Source organism: Panthera leo, chromosome B3 (genome assembly GCF_018350215.1).
Source record: "Panthera leo isolate Ple1 chromosome B3, P.leo_Ple1_pat1.1, whole genome shotgun sequence".
In the NCBI taxonomy this organism is placed as follows: domain Eukaryota; kingdom Metazoa; phylum Chordata; class Mammalia; order Carnivora; family Felidae; genus Panthera; species Panthera leo.
The window spans coordinates 4,685,188-4,697,846 of record NC_056684.1 but is presented as its reverse complement, the minus strand read 5'-3'; the positions used below and the strand labels follow the sequence as shown (position 1 = coordinate 4,697,846).

At 51.7% G+C, this 12,659-nt stretch overlaps 1 protein-coding gene across 4 annotated transcripts in view; it reads left to right on the top strand.

Moving 5' to 3' along the window:
- The first annotated feature begins 20 nt into the window (after positions 1–20).
- Positions 21–12,659, top strand: part of ZNF592 (zinc finger protein 592) — a 48,266-nt gene continuing 35,627 nt past the window's right edge. Inside the window, exons 1-2 of one of the 4 annotated variants that reach the window (XM_042940913.1) lie at positions 25–122; positions 12,460–12,563. The gene's annotated coding sequence lies outside the window, so the exon portion shown is untranslated. Of the gene's footprint in view, positions 123–480; positions 704–11,083; positions 11,571–12,459; positions 12,564–12,659 lie in introns of those variants that run through there. The other 3 variants (XM_042940914.1, XM_042940912.1, XM_042940915.1) reach the window with 3 other exon arrangements.

The following is a 12,659-nucleotide window of genomic DNA, read 5'->3' as shown; positions in this document are numbered from 1 at the left end:
CCCGCTCCGCCCCCGGAGCCGCAGCCCCGCCCGCCACCGCCGTCGCCATGTTGTGGCTCCCGCAGCCGGCGCTGGCGACGCGCGCGGCCGAGCCCGGGGCCTGCAGCCGCCGCCGCCGCCAGGTAAGCGCCCCCCGCGGGCCGGGCCGGGCGGGGAGCCTGCGGGCCGGGGCCGCCGCCGCCGCCGCCGCCGAGGCCGAGGCCGCCCCAGCCCGCGCCCGGGGCCGCGCCGAGCCGGGGCCGAGCCCGCGCCCGCGCCGCGGCCCTGCAGCCGGGCGGACCCTGCGCGCCGCCCGAGGCGAGGCAGGCAGCCACTTCCCCCGACCGCCGCCTGGCGGGCCGCGGCCGCCACCCCACCCCGCCCCCGGCCGACGGGGCCGCCTGCCCCCTGCCGCCGCGACCCGCCGCCGCCGCCGCCGCGCCGCCGCGCCGCCGCCGCCCCGGGCACGGCCGCTGCCCTCCCCTGCGCGGGACGGGCGGCCGCCCTCGGCCACAGCCCGCGGCCCCCCGCCCGGGCGCGGATAACGGTGCCGCTTGGCCCCGCCGGGACGCCCTGTCAGCCCTTCCGTCCCCGCCGCGCCGAGAGCTGGCGCCGTCCTGGGGCGGACACTTCGGGGACCGACCCTCTGGGGCGCCCCGCAGTCCCTGCCCCCCACCTCCGCCCAAGTTCTGATCCTGGGGGAGGCTTCTCCGGGAGCAGACAGGTATTTCTGCTCCAGAGTTGGGGGTCCTCAAGGGGCGACCAGGCCTGTTGATCAGGGTGGAAATTATCTCTCTGCAGGGGCTCTTCCTGCCAACCTGTGTGTGCGTGCGTGCGTGTGTGTGTGTGTGTGTGTGTGTGTGTGTGTGTTTGGGGGGGGGGGGAGGCTCAATGTGACCCGAGGGAGGACACGGGAGCGTCTGCTGGACAGATGGCCTCCTGGCCTTGGATCAGCGTGTGTGAGGGGGAGGGGTCCATACGACCTTAGGTATGTCTGTTCCTCAGAACCCCAGGATTATTGGAGCTGCTCAGGGATTTTTAACTTTTTTTTTTGAGTAGGCCAGAGGTGGCATTAAAAGTCCTGGATTGGAAAAAATCCACCGGCCCACCCAGGGAAGCATGTCTGGCACCCAGGACTAGCCTAGAATAGGACTTGGGGGTGAGATGGGTGCTGGGCCTAGGGTTGGCCCCCTTGCCTTCAGCTCTGTGTTCATGTACGGCCTGTAGGGTGCATCTGCTTGTGTGTACAGTGTGGCTGAGCATACAGGATGTGGACAGACAGATGCCTGGCCTGGTGGGTGCCTGCTGGGATTTCATGGGTCTGTTTCCTCAAACTCACAGGTACATCACACAGTGAAAGAGAGGAGGAAGCTAATGGTGCCAGCACACATATTTTGCCCATTTTTCCCCAATGGTCGTGGCTTTGATTCAGTCAGTAAATTTTTATTGAGCACTTATTACGTGCCGGGCACGGGACTAGGTGTTGGGAGGATGGTGGTAAAGCAGAAAGATATGTTGTAGCTTGAGCTTGTAGCCTAGTGAGAAAGCCCAATAATAAGTAATCTTGAAATTTCATTCAGCACCAAATGTTTGTCAACAAACATGTGCCGGGCATTGTTTTCGATGCTGTGAAGAAAGCAAGCAGAAATAACTGCCCTTCTGGAGCTTTCATTTCAGGGCGGAGAGGGGAGAGGGGGAGGGAGGACAGGAAAGTAAAAGATATAGTTCAAAAAAAAGCCTGTTAAAAGGGGCTAAATGCTAAAGGATAAAAAGAAAATAGGGAAGGAGGATATGAGATGTTGGGTGGGGGTTGAATTTGCATTCAAGTACCCTGGGAAGGCCTTCTAAGAAGGTGTCTTTTGAATACAACTCTGAAGGAAGTGGTAAACTAATCATTTCAAACCGTGATGAGCACAAGGAAGGAAAGATGAAGAGAGTGGTAAGAGTAATGGGCCTTGATTTGATTTGGGGGCTTAGGGAGGGCTTCCCTGAGGAAGTGACGTCTGGGGTGAGACCCGAAGGAGGGTTAAGAGTTAACCATGTGTGGAGCAGCACGGAGCTTGGCAAGTTGGAGGAAGCGAAAGAGGCCTGTGTGGCTGGAGGGGGAAAAGGAGAGGGGAGGTAAGTCTGTAGAGAGGTGAGGGAGATCACAGGGGGCCCTGCGGACAGACTGCCTCCCCCCTCTAACTCTGGTTTGTATCTCCAGTGAAATTAGGGACCTTTGGAGGGTTTTAAGTGATTGACATGATGACATTTACATTCTAAAAGGTCTCTGGCCTCTGTCTGGGGAATGGACTTTGAGATAAGCAGGTAAGGCGAGGCTTTCTGTGTTGAGGGCCTAACTATTTGATCTGCCTCAGAAAAGCGAAAAGCCTTTAGAGTAGTTTAGGAGAGAGCTTTTCCCTCAGAGTCTACTTTGTGCAGCTTTTAGGAAGGGAAAGGAAGACGAGTTAGCATTTACGGAGCGCCTGCTAGACGGGAGAAACAATTTGGGAGACTTTGGCAAACATCATATTTGACTTACTCCTCTGCAGTTTGAGAGAAAGGGCTTGTCCTGCCCCTTTACAGACACGAGCGCAGAAGGGACAGGAAACAAGTCCTGAGGGGTTAGATGACTTACCCAAAAACCACATTTGTAACATAATCTGAATTCAAACCCAGGTCCTCCTGATCCCAGAGCCCAGTGGCTCTGGAACCAGACTACCGGTTGCTTCTGCCACTTGCTAAGGGAATGATTTTGAGTTTGATCTCTTGTGTGCCTCAGTTTCCTTTTTGGAAAGGCCTCAAGCTTTACCCAGCTTAAATGCAGATAAAAGTACCTACCTCACAGGACTGTTGTGTGCATCAAATTAACCAAAGCCATAGCGCTCACCTCAAATGTTAGTTGCTATTATTACTTAAATTTTTAAAACTTTCATGTTGCCTCTTAACCATATTGCGGTCACTTTGGATGAGATTCACTATACGGATAATTTAATTCTCAGATTTTGTGAGACTCTTTTCCCCTCCCTTTTCCTCCAAGCGACTCAATGCCAGTGTTCCACCTGATCAACCTTTCAACATTGATCTCACCTTTCATTCTTGACACTGTGCTAGGACTTATGGATACAAAGTGAGTTTCTTCTCTGCAGAAGTTCAGGGTATCCAGAGGTAGGTCAGATATTGAAACAGATGAAGCACAATGTACTTAAGTTCTCTAACGCACCTGTAGTTAGCTGTTATAAGCTGTAAGAACTAAATGCCTGGGGGAGTAGGGAAGGCTTCAGGGCAGAAGTGAATTTTGAACTGGGCTTTGGAGGAAGCAAAGGAGTTTTGTAGGCAAGTAAGACTGGCCAAAGGACATTCTAGGCAGAGAGAGCTATATATGAAAGCATGGAGCCTTGAGAGGCTTGGCTTGTTTGGGGAGGAGGCTGGAAAGCTGAGTTGGAGCTGTGAAAGGCGGGTCAAGTTTGGATTTTATCCTACAAGCCATGGAGGGTATTAGATGAGTATTAGATACATCAGAGAGTATTAGACACATCAAATACACACCATGACGGGTGTTGGAGTTAGAGAGTGGAGACAGATGTCATCCTGGGGGTGGCTTTATTTCGGTGGGATCACTATGTTTCAGGATCTGGTTCTCAGTTTCGTAGACCCGAAATTCAGTTTTGTAAGGCACTTGGAGCTGATTGGATCCAGGCAGACTGACTCACTAACCAAACTTGGAAGAGACTGATGCATAAACTCAGGGTATTAACTGGCCATGAGAAATGAAACTGCGGAATGACAGATGTTCTGTCCTCTGGCCATCTCCCTCCCCACCGCACCCCACCCCCTCTGGCCAGGGCTGAGACATTTTAACAAAATCTTGCTCCTCAATTCCTGTCTGTTTTCCTCAGGCCCATGAAAACCCATCCTTTTTGTTAACATAATCTTTACTTAAGCTCCGTACAGCATGGCCGACCATGATTATTCATTGATAGAATGGATGATTCTGTATCCTGTGGGTTGGATGATATGTTTGTGAATCTTAAGGAAGAGGAGGAATAACTCTTTTCGAAATAAAATACCGGAAAAGGGGGGTTCCTTAGAAGCGGTATGCAGATTCTAAGTGGTGTGGGTAGTCTTGGAGCTAAAGGGTGGTTGTGGACAGATGCGTTGGAAATTGTTCTGGGGGCAGAGGTCTGTGAACTCTTGGTTGCACTTGAGGAGAGATTAGTTTCGAATGTTCATCTTCCCTACACGTTGGAGACGGAAAAGAAAGCGGTAATGCCTGCCCTCTACTCCGCCTGGTCATGGTGAGCTTTCCTACTGGACCGGAGTGAGTCTTCGCTTCGCGGGGTCTGGGTTTCATTCTCACACTTGTCTCCACTTGTGCAAAACTGGGAAGAGTGGTGGATCCCCTCGAGTTTTGAGTTTGTGCTTTTCTGTAGTGAAAAATAAAATCCAAATAGGCCAACCTAGGTTGCGGACTAATTATTTTTATTTTAAAACTCTAAAAATAATTACACAAGCACTTTCCTGTAGAAAATTTAGGGGCCGCAGGTATACAAAAGAAACACAACTGACTGATAAATCCTATAACCTAGAACCACGGTTAACATTTGAATAATTTAGTGTTTGTGTTAGATCTTTGTCTCCACCTCTGTCTTTCTACGTACCTTGGTTTTGACTTTTTCTTTGGCTACAAAATTAGGAACATCCTGAATAGGAGAGAATTCTGAGTGTTGACATCCATGAGGTGAAGTGATTGCATGTACACGAAAATCTGTGTCTGTTTCCATTTCTGGGCATCTGGTCCAGTGTTCTCCCCCTTCATGTTCTAGGAGTGTTGGGCGTGAGATCCATTAGCTAATTAATTTTAAGAAATGTTTTAGGAGACGAGAGTGCTGCCTCAGCCAACCGTTGACTTTTATTTGAAGTGGGAAGTGTGTATGTGTGTTGAAATGACATATCTGATCCTTTTTATGACTCGAAGAAAAGTTAATGAACACCTTTCGAGTTTGGTGTCACCACAAAGTCATTCTTCAAACCCGTCGGCACTTCTGGGCTGTCCTCTGTTCACTGTATGACTTTGGGTAAGTCCTTTACACTCTCCGCTTGAGATTCTGAAGGTGTTGCACCAAGTAGGAATCGTGGCCGCTTTTCTCATTAACACATTCCAGGGGACGAGAAGGCTGATGTTGTCTATGCTGGTGATTGATTGTGGAGAGACTGCCACAATATTGAGTGAGAAAAAGGAGTACCTCTGCTGAACAGATTAACTCCAGGCCTCCAGTCAGCATGTGGGGATGCGGGGGTTCAGGTCTGTATAACTTTGTTACCTCTATTTGCGAGGGCTCTACCGTGATTGGAGGGCGCCCTCCCCACCTGCCCCGGAAAATGCTCTGAGAAGTCCAGAGGTGGCGTTAAGGGCCTTGGGCACAACTAAATCTCCAGGCTTCTCCAGAGAATCAAGGCCTACCACCCTCCAGTTTGCCTCAGAATGGACCCCCCTCCTGTCCGCAGAGCAGAGTTTACTGTGAGATCTCCTTCCCTCTGAGTGGTGTGGGGTCTGGCGGTTTTTTACTTTTGTTTCTAGTTTTGCCTGTCACTTGAATTTTCTACAGATTTACAGATCATCTTTACAAAAACAAATAATCAGTGAGTCTATTTTCACTTGGGAGATAAACGTTGAAGGCCCTAAAGCAAAAACTCACACTCCCCGGGGCTGTGTCCCTCCAAGCCCCCCCTCCCCGCTCACTTCGGGGCAGGTGCCTCTGTTAGAGGGGAGGTGAAGCTGGGACCTCTGACTGGGAGGGGCCCTGAGGGCCAGGGCCGAGCCATCTGGGAGGAGTGATTGGAGGGTGACTTGGCTGGGTGTTTTCTTCAGGAGGGCTTTTATTTTCTTATTTTTATTTTTTATTTTTTTGGAGGTGAAAGCAGAGTTTATTGAAGATAGAGCACAATTAACAGACGGAGTGAGTGTCCAGGAGATTCGGAAAGGAAAGGAGGGAGTCCCCTCTTCAGGAATGCTTTTAAAGAAATCACTCCTCTGGGTGCGGCCTCCAGGCCTTCTTCCGTGGTCCACAGGCTCAGTCTCCCGCATGTCTATTTGGGGGGGGGGGGGGGTGCTCGAGGCCTTGGTGTTACGACCGAGGCCGGCGGCGGGGGGGGGGGGGGTCATGGAACTGTAAAGACGGGGGTTCCCGTGTGTGAGCCTCACGTGCATTCCTAGGACTTCCCTGCTTCTGGGGGTTCAGGTCATTCTGGGTGTGATGCGGGGGAGGGGTGGCTGCTGCTTCCTCATTTTCATCCAGCCTTTGGGCATAGGAGCATCTTACCGACGCTGCCCTTGGCAGGCTGGAGTTGAACGTGAGCTGGTGGAGTGGGTTCTGGCTCCACCTGTGTTCCCCGGCTTGCGGTTTACAGCGTGCTACTCCTCCCTGCCAATTCACCTGCTGAAGTTGAAGTTGTTTCTTGGCAAGCCAGAGGGCAGAGCGAGACCCGAGAGAGGTTTTGAAGGCAGGTGTCCATTGTAACTGCAGGCCTCTCAGGGTTATTCCAGGGCCTGAGAACACGTCTGAGGCAGAGGTTTGGCATTTTCAGAGGAGAAGGGAGCCCAGGGGTGGGCAGTGAGCAGCTGTTCAGATTCTTCTGGGGCTTGGCCCAGTCGAGGCTCTCGTCTGCACGGGCAGGGGCTGCTCTCTGCCTTGTTACACAGACTCTGCAGACCTGAGCTGAACCGGCCGAGTTGTAAAAACCACTTCACTGTCTGCGACTTCATTAAGGCTATAAATCTTCAGGCCCTTAAAAATATTAGATGTGTGATGAATTCTACCATTATTCTTAATTAGAATGTTTACTTGTATTTGAAATCCTGTGGAGTCTTTCTGCAACTGGGCCATCATCGATCAGTAATCTCCAGTTGCTTATGAAAGGCCTACCCTGGGTCCAACCCAGAGCTGGGCGCCCTGTGGCACATAAAAGACTCATGTGAGATGAACTTTGCCCTCAAGGAGCTCCCCCACTGAAAGCAATTAGAGAACACTTTGCTTCCAGACCAGACGTGTCTTGAGGGGGCTTTTCTTTCTGAGGGTGGTGGTTACTTTCACACAGGCCACCCCTCTGAGATGGCTGGGGTTACCTCTGGGGAACATTCTCTGGTACCCAAAATGGATTGGATGGCCCTCTGGGAGGAGGGAGGTGGCGGCGATGATGTAGTCTCATCTTTCATTTCTTCCCTTGTCTCCCTTTGCTGCTTCTTCAAGCACCTGAACCCTTCAGCAGAAGGTAGCCAGCTACCCACAAAATATGCACCCAGTGCTGTCGTCCCATCATTACAGCCCCAGGCCTCCGAGTCTAAGGCTTTTGCATTTCCACTTGGACTCCCCTTTTAAAATATTTACACCCCCCTGGGAGAGGTCAGACTCTTAGCGGTTCATCACCAAATAGTAGCTTTAATTACCAAGAATTAATTAAGTCAACTGAGAGGAAGACTGGGACCCAGGCAGGCACTTGGGGGCAAGAGTGTCCGAAGGGACAGACTCCCACATGGCAGGAGAGCAGCGAGGGCAGCACCGGAAACTTCCATGCACACGAGTTGCCGCGTGTAGGTCCCGCTAACTATGGGGTCACCCCGGTCGTCCTGGGGCCGAGGGGGCAGCATGGGCACAGTCCTAGCCCTGGGCCAGGGGGGGCCTTGAGGCAGACGTGGACTTTGGGCCGAGTCTTAAAGGGTTGGGAAGATTGTTTTTTCCTTCATTTAAAAAACAATACAATACTCACTGGAAAATTTTGGAACGTTCAAGGGGAGAACAAATCTGCCATAATTTCATTCCTCGTGATAGATGGCTGAAATGAGAGGCAGCGGGGGGGGGGGGGGGGGTGATTCTTTTCCAGTGTAAGTCAGAGTGTGTTTCCTCTCCCCACGTCCTCCCGAAACCTTCCTTCTAAGCGCAAGAGTCAGCCCTTGCCGTGGGCCCTCCGTGGTCTGCCTCCTCCCCCCGTCTCCTCTGGCTCCCTCTACTCTGGTGTGGGCTCCTTGCCTGCGCCAGGCACTTCTCTGCTTCAGGGCCTTTCCACCTGCTCTTCTGTCTGCCCCAAACCTCTTCTCCCCACTGTTCACCTGGCTTGCTCTCTCACTTTTTTCAGAATTGAAAATGCAGTTACTCCGATTTCTGATTTCAGTTGAGGAGCTCCTGTTGAGGAAGGTTGTAGGGCTCCTTGACATCATGCATCTGCCTGTCAGTGTCTGTGTGTCTCCATCCTGTGGAATGTCAGCACCTCATGGACAGGGACCTGGCACATAGCAGGTGCACAGTTACTATTACGGAATGAGTACGTGTGCGTGCGTGAGCACTGTGTGTGTGTGTGTGTGTGGTGGAAACGGAGCGGGAAAGGACGGTGTGGCTAGAAGCTGGAGGGAAAGAACGGGCGTGGATGGTGTGGAGAGTGGGGATGCTCTCGGCGGGGACGTTGATTAGAGACTTGATTCAGGTTGATCGGTCTCTGCAATCTTCTCTCTTACTGCTGCGTTGAAGGGGAAGGCCGTGATTTGGTGGTTTGAGGCAGGTGCAGAAGCACCTGGTGAAATATAAAGTCAGTCGACTTGGCCTCGGCCTAGCACGTGAACGTTGTCAAAAGCCTGGCCCGAGGCTGGAGCTGTGGTAGGCTAGAGGAAACCACATGAGGCTGTTGAGAAAAGTGAGTGACCTGAGGAAAGTGGTGTTTGGGGAAGACTGGTCTTCGGGAGACACGCGGGACGACCGTTGGGAGCGTCTGAGGGGGTGAGGAAAGAGGCGACAAGGGTAAGGATGTGGAGCAGATGACCTCAGGGAGACGTGGCCATGGCAGGATGCTCCCCAGCTTCTGTGTGGCTGCCCTGACAAGGGCGTCCAGCACTCCCGACTTGGTAGAGCTCAAAGTATTGTCCGTGGCTTCAGATGAGTTTTGGAAGCAGGTGGGTGTAAGTAGGAGAAAGGGGAAGGGAAGGGTCCTCCTTAGGTTCAGGAGGTCGATGGGCCTGGTGGTGTGAGGTCGTATCCTGCACCGGGCCTGCGCTCACAGGCTGTGACCCGGGACTGGAGCCTTTCTTCTCTTCCTGCTCTGCTGTCTGAGAGCGGCTGTCCGTACTCCTGGCTTTTCTTCCGAAACTACACACATACCAGAGGAGTATCTGAAATCCATTTGTTCGATCACCTTCTTTCAAGTTCATTTTCTGTCTCCATAGTTTTATCTGTTTCTCAAAACAAATTGTCTTTGACTCACAAACCCATTTGGATTGAATTAATTGACTGGAAATACTTATTTCTAAATGGTTTCTGTTTCATTAGGCCTCTAGCCTGTTTTTAAAAAGGCTTTTGCCAAGATGAGATCAGTGGAGGAGTGATTTTGGTATCATCAGCTTCTCTGTGATCTTTTGGTACAAGTTATGTTTTGAGATTGGCGTTTCTGATGTGTTCATTCCTAGAATAAGTATTTGAGTGCCTGCTATGTGCCAGGCACTATCTTAGGCCCTGGGAAACAAACAAAAATCTTACCTTCATGAGGCTCATATTCTAGTGTGTGTAGGCTTATAGATGACAAGTAAAAATAAAGTATGAGAGAGGGTGAAAAGTCTTATGGAGAAAAACAAAGCAGGGATGGAGGTTTGGGTGTGGAGGCAGATTTTCTGTTTTAAATACAGAAGTCAGGGACGTCTCACTGATAAAAAGACACCTGAGCAGAGATCTGCAGGAGTGGGAGAGAGGACCATGCAGATATCTGAGGGAGGAGCAAGCAGGGTAGAGAGAAAAACAAGAGACAAAGTCCTTGAAGCCCCAGAAAGCTTGAGGGGGTTCAGGATGAGCAGCAAGGAGGGCAGGGTGGCGGGGGCCGGAGTGAGGTGGGGAAAGTATGGGAGAGGAGGCCTGAGTGGTCCTACTGGGCTTGTAAATCCTACTGGGGACCTGAATGAGATGGGAGGCCTGGAGTAGCTGTGCAGAGCCACGGCGGACTCCCCCTTCTTTCTGGAAGCGTCACCCTGGCTGCCAGTATTGAGGCCGGGGGGCTTCTGCAGTGGCTCTTGGCTAAGAGTGGGTGTTGGGGGTCTGAATCATCTGGAAGCCTCTCTCGGGCCAGCTTCTAGTCCATCTGGGACTCTGGGGTCACCTGGAACACATGTGCCATTTCTAGGACTCATGTGAGGCCGATGCCATTGTTCTGTAACCACCAGGTAACTGTCACAGCTTCAGGTTCCTGGGCTCACTCCACTGCTACGTAGTCCATTTCCAGGTAGGCCCAGAAGTCGGGACCATGCTTTGGTCCACAGACCATGGTTCTCAGCCCCAAAAACACCTGTCACCCTGTGGTGGTTTTAAAAAATGCCTGGCCCCGCCCCTAAAGCTTCTGATTGAATTGGCCTGATGTGGGCTTTAGGATTAGCAGTGCTCCCAAGGTGTTTCTAATGTGCATCCAGGCCCAGAATCACTCCTTTAAGGATATTTAAATAAGCCTTGTCCCTGGTACTTGATGGAGACATTGGAACGGGTAAATGTGAGTGAGAGACTCGAGCCCCTCTGGGACGGAGGGCCGGTCCCCTTGCCAGGAACAACAAAAATCTTTCACAGTAATAAAAACTCCTCGGTTTACGTACGTTATCTCATTTCATTACCTTACCTCTCTGGCCTCGGTTTCCTTGCTTGTAGAGTCAGTGGCTTAAATTTAATGGTCTTCTGAAGTCTCTCTGGCTCTGGCAGTTCCTAATCTTTCAGGTGTTGGACGACCCTCTAATGAGAACGATGTTCTAGGACACTGTTTCTGATCTGGGTCTTACAACACCCTCAGGTGCGCCATAGTTACGGCAAGGGTCTCAGCGAATGTCTCGACGGCAGGTTGAAGGGAGACGTGCGCCATCTCCAGTGGCACCCTGGGAAGAGAGGGCGATGGGAAACATGAACGTGAAATCCGACCTCCCAGTTCAGAGTTCCGGTGGAAGGACAGCTTGGCCCTTGGGGGCGGACGGGAGCCTGAGCGTTTTTCTTGGCTCTGCCACTCACTGGAGGGTTCCTTGTGAAGTGGGAATCATGGTTTATAAACTGTAAAGCTTCTGTAAATCCAAGGGTCGTAGGGTGACTGGGGTGGGGTGGAGGGGGCAGCCAGCCTGGGTCAGTGAAGCCTGATGCTGGGGTTTGCCGGCCTCTCTCTGTAGCCAACTGTGTCCCTGGCTACAGGGGACAGTTTGAGTAACCTGACGGAACCCAGTGGCTGCAGGCTAAGGTTAACCTGGAGTGAATGACCGGGCACGTTGACGGGGGCACCCCGGAGCTAACTTGCTTGGGAGATCTTGTGTAAAACACCCACCTACCCGGCGCCCCGGTCTCTGACCTTTGTCCTCATTGGGGTAGCGCAGTGTCTGCTTCTCAGTTTACGTTTTGAACTGTGATGTTCCAATAAGAAAAAGAAAGTTCAGGGGGGAAAGTTTTTGTTTCCCTTCTGTAGAATTGAGACAGTGCGTTTCCCTCCTTTCCCTTCTAAATTTTTCCATTAATATTGTCTCTATCTCTCTTTAGAATCCCAAGTAAATGCTAGCCTTTCAAAGTTAAGACAGAAATGAAGTCAAGCGAGGGAATGCAGAATTAAGAGTGCACGTGAGCAGAATTTGAAATGTGACTTTTCGTTCTGTCGTTTGTGGGCTCACAGAGCCGAGGGGCCAGTACCCAGTTTCTCCCCGCTGGCGGATTAAACCCACGTTTCAGGGTGTTGTGGCCGAGCGTGAAGGAGTTTCTAAAGTTCTGAGGTGGTTCTGATGCTCGGTGACCGTGAAGATCACCGAGTTTAAAAAAAATGGGTTCTGCCAGCTTTTTGGTATCTTCTGTCATTCTTTCCCCCTGCCCAGTGCTTGCCCTTCCTGCTCCTCCCCACCTGTGACGGTCCCCCCCCTCCCCCCCCCCCCCCCACGTGTCTGCTGCGGTCCCTCTGCCCACTCCTGGGCCCTCTTCCTCCGCTCCAGCAGGCCTCCTGAGCTGTGTGGAGGGGTAGCCGGCCTTCCCTTCCCTTGTCTCTGTCCCCTGTGTGTGCTTCCAAGCAGCCTGACATTTGGGGATCCAGCAGCCTGCTGGGGCACTCTGACGTTGTGGCATAATAGTTAACAAACACATGCATTTGCTGTGTTGAAGGCAGTGTTGTAAGAACTTTACAAATGTTAACTCACTGAGTCCCTACAACAGTTTCCCATTTTACATATGGGGAAACTGGGACACAGATGTGAGCAAACCTCCGTAGGTCAAATGGCTAGTGAGCGTGGCTGAGGTTGGAACCCGGGCAGAGTCTGTGCTCTGAACCACCACATCATGGCCGGGGAGGGCAGATGGTCTGGGGCCCGCAGAAGTTTTATCCTTGAGTATGGGGCTTTGAGTTTACGTTTGGAGAGTTTTCTCAGGGTCTGACCTAGACCCTTTATTATTGTGATTAGCACCTTAACTTAGACATTTGCCGTCAGGCCTATTAAAAAACATCTTCTTTTGTTTCTTTCCTTAGGTAGTGTTTGGAAACCATGTGCCTAGGCAGATGTTATGCCTTTCTCCATAACTCCACACTCCCAGCAACGCTCACCACACCCTTGTTTTGAGAACCTCTCTGAGGTATGATGTCTAGGCTGACCTGAGCTGGCCTTGAAGAGACACAAGCGACGTCTTTATGTTCCTCGGTGTTGTGTTTTGTTTTTTAAACTGTGGCCA